This window comes from Schistocerca serialis, chromosome 5, assembly GCF_023864345.2.
Source record: "Schistocerca serialis cubense isolate TAMUIC-IGC-003099 chromosome 5, iqSchSeri2.2, whole genome shotgun sequence".
In the NCBI taxonomy this organism is placed as follows: domain Eukaryota; kingdom Metazoa; phylum Arthropoda; class Insecta; order Orthoptera; family Acrididae; genus Schistocerca; species Schistocerca serialis.
In genome coordinates this window covers 283,768,435-283,772,592 of record NC_064642.1, presented here as the reverse complement: position 1 = coordinate 283,772,592, position 4,158 = coordinate 283,768,435, and positions in this window count along the sequence as shown.

The window sequence follows — 4,158 nt, the reverse complement described above, 5'->3', positions numbered from 1 at the left end:
ACTATACCTTTCACAAATCACTTACCTCACAAAAATCTTCGCTGCTCAAGCTACTGCAATACAGCGAGCGCCACTACTGCCAGCTAAATAAAAGATTCAAACTACTGAAGGCACTAACTACTGATAGGGATAGTTAGCAAATGAAAGATATTAATAGAGAACAAACAATGTATTTACCTTGATATCATCCTATATAAATATGGCAGTTCATGACAAATTACAAACCTCCGCCATCTCTCTCTCCACATCCACCACTGCTGGCGGCTCACCTCCAACTGCGCAACGCTACGCGCTGTTCACAGCCAGCTGCCGCTGCCCAACACTACAATGGCGAGTATTACAACAATGCAAAGCAGACACAGACTGCCCACAGCACAGCCAGTGATTTTCATACACAGGTGGCGTTACCAATGAAAAAACCTAAACAGCCTACTTACATAGCCCCCATGCTCCCCACAAAAATTTTTACAAATAGGATTGGGCAGTGGCCAATACAGAATTGAAAAAAATTTTTCATAATTACAATAACAAAGATATCAAATGCACACACTTATTGATACAACGTTGGTCAAAAGCTCAAATTTTCTCACAGTCCATAAAGACAGTCCTAATCATACATAACAGTAGAATAGCAGTGTTTTTCTCAAAGTCTGAGCAGTAAAAGAAAATGCACACGGAAGTAGTGGATTTCCATGCAGTCTTGAAGAAGTAGTGTTGTCCTTCCAATGGAAAGACAGTGCTGACTCTCGACATGCTGACAGGTAATGGGCCACAACAGAGCAAACCCACTGCAGAGTCAGTCGAAGTTTTGACGAATATTGGTAGGTAGGTCATCACAGAGCAGACCCACTGTAGTCCTGGTAGAGAGTATGGTATTGGTGGGCCACCAGAGGTGCAGACCCACTGTAGTCCTTGTAGAGATAATGGTATTGGTGGATCATCAAAGATGTAGACCCACTGTAGTCCTTGTAGAAATAATGGCATGGTGGGTCATCATAGATGCAGACCCACTGTAGTCCTTGAAGAGATGGCCAGCAGCCATCTGTTGTGACTGTGCAGGTGCACAATCACCACTGAAGAGTCTTGCGGACAATATAGCAAGTCCATAAACCACCACTTGTGCACTCACAAAGTTTTTGAAATTGTCCTTAGTACCAGCAATGCTGTTATCCAGTCCCTTGCTGAATCATTAACACACGTCCAAACACTATCAGTCCCTACTTCTCACATATTGTCCATATACTATGACCAATAGAAACGTGTGCAGTGAAATGTTACTTAATTTGAAGAACTGGTAACAATTACAATTTTATAACATGAGAATACAATAACAAAGGTACACAATACATCATTAAAAACATAACAATACAGATAACATTTGTAGTACAGGCTTTACAAAAGAATAGAAATAGACATATACGTCAGTGTTACAGGAATTATGACATGAGTACATACATAAAAGATCAGAATAACTTTCGAAACATCAACTTCACACATGAGCATTAAACAGAACAGAATTAATAATATCTAACATCTTTACAAAGTAAATAACATATTATTAATGCCAATTATATTCGAGGATAACAGTATTCCTCATCATAGTGAATGTAGCTTAATATTAAAAGAGAAAAAATTCTATGAAACTACACAGAGACAGGAAGAAAACAAATACACAAGGGTACACAAACACGTACTGGGATAACACAAAAGGAAAGGACAGGGTTCGTTTTCAGTGTAACATTTGGTACTGCAGTCCATCCCAAAACTTCATTCTATAGATCTTTCGTCTTATTTCAACCTTTGCTTCCACCAAAAAAATCTTATCCAAGAATGCTTTCTGTATTTATATGTTCACACATTTCTTACCTCAACATTTATTTCCAAGAAAATCCGACCTAAACCTGTTTTCTCAATGCATTTCTTCCAATTCATCGCAACTCATTCTCTTAGAGGCTACCCCCTCTTAAGCTAACTTAAATCTACTGAGCTCAGATGCTAAACTAAGGAATGAGGCAATGCAGCAGCACAAAACAATTAACACAAGCAGCAATGACAAAAAATACAGATTGGCAAAGCTAGCAGCAGCAAATGTAATAACTTATATCAAAACATGACATAGCTCAAGCAGAAAAAATAGTACACTAAAGATAACAATGCAGATAAGGGAAATGTATAATCACATCTTAATGTCTATGTAATTAAAGTGGTGCACCACAAGAAGTTATTCTACCAAAACGTTACCAATTACTTGAAAAGAAAATTATGAATGCAGTTACTAGTTCCTTCTTATTGTTCTTTCCTTTCCAAGTGCTCCTTTTTTAAAGAATGTGGATCATAAAATAATTATTTAATAGATCTGTTGACAGAAAGTGTTCACATTAGCAAATGCATTTTATTTTATAAAAGCAATGCTGCAACACAGCTGGAAAACAGATGTCAAATGAAATAAGCAACTATGAAAAGCAAAGCATAAAAATATCATTCAGTAGTCATGTGACATTTCATAAGTTAGTAGAAATTCTCTCAACGCTCATAGAAAGACGCTTGTCATAATCAGGTGTGCAGATGTACGAATATTTCCCATCAATTCATAAGCATTTCAGTAATTAGCACAAAGTGCGAGTAATCATATGTTTTCAAGTAACGAGGGTGTCGCATTAGCGATGAAAGGCACACCCTAATGGCTTGTTCTCCAGGTTTTTTGACACAGCTGTGTGCCCACAACGCATTACAAAAATCATATGTGGTTAATGGCGTCCCCTTTTTTTTCTACCTGTGCCGCTGAAAAGGGCTCGCAATAATGGCTTTTTCTCCAGGCGTCTGACACAGCTGGGTGCCCGCGACGCATTACGTGCAGGTGGTCACTTAACTTTCGTACGGAAATACTTACGACAGGAGATTCTGCTACCGTGGTAGACTCATATAAAAATATTTCACAGGTCAAGAATTAGCGTTGCAAATCTGTAGAAACAAAACCCTATAAATATAACAGTGTCCAAAAAAATTTTCAGTGGCATTGTGATACATTCATGCATATACACACACATTTCATAACTCTTAAAGTACGATTCTTGGTTTCCAACAACCTTTTCATAAATCAGAGTCCCTAACCCCTACTCCTTATTCCTTACCTTATTACACATATACATATTCATATTCATCAACACGTCTTCAATATTTCATCATAATAGCTACATAGCATAATCAGATTCCTCATATAGCATCAGCTTATTTATCATAAACATACCTCAACAGCATAGTACACATCGTCGTCGTAAAAATAACATCATAACACCTCAGTCAAATCTCAAAATCGTCGTAGCTTCCTCCAATAATTAAAAAAATTCTCTGCTCATGTCAAAAGTGTCATCTGCCTCAAACGTACTTTAAAAATCATAATCCCTTTACCAAATACATCATTCAAAGCTCTCATAGTATCACAATGGTTCCGAAAAATGTGAGCATTTCGCAAAGTACAGACAAAATACAATTTCGTAAGTGTGAAGTTATCCAACTGTGTAATTACGTAAACATCTGTCACTGATGTAGTAAAAACGTTTGTCTGTCTCAGTTAAATGATCAGATAGCTGTGTAATTTGTGTGTTAGAGAAATATGGTACCGATGTGTAAAGTTGTATAAGCAAATACCATATTAGCTAGGGTTCCTTGTGCTTGCCACACACATGGTACACAAAGTAAGTGTGTACCCCCCTGAGGATTTATGTAATTATACCCTCAGGTGTTATAGATTACAGCAATGAAATGAAATATATCACGGAAAACTTTCTTTGTAATTCAAAAATCTTTAAAAATAAATGTTTTAAGTATAAAATTGATCACTGAAATGCGTGTCCTGTAGCGCTAAATGTGCATCTTGTTGTAAGATAATCTGTGTGGAAGTGTCGTAGTTATTTTCCTCCGAAAGCTAAGTTCTGCAGAAGCCAATGTACTTACCTCATGATAAACAAAAGTGAAATGCTTTGCGTATAGATTTCGTAGTTATTATGCTTATTGGCGTGATGAAGAAAGTACTGTACAGTAACGTATTGTTGTGCCACGAAAAAGCTGTCTCATTGCTGCTATACCACAAAAGTTACTACTAAAACATGTTTTTCTTTCCAGAAGAATTCAGAAAACTGTGCAGATATAAAACAGATA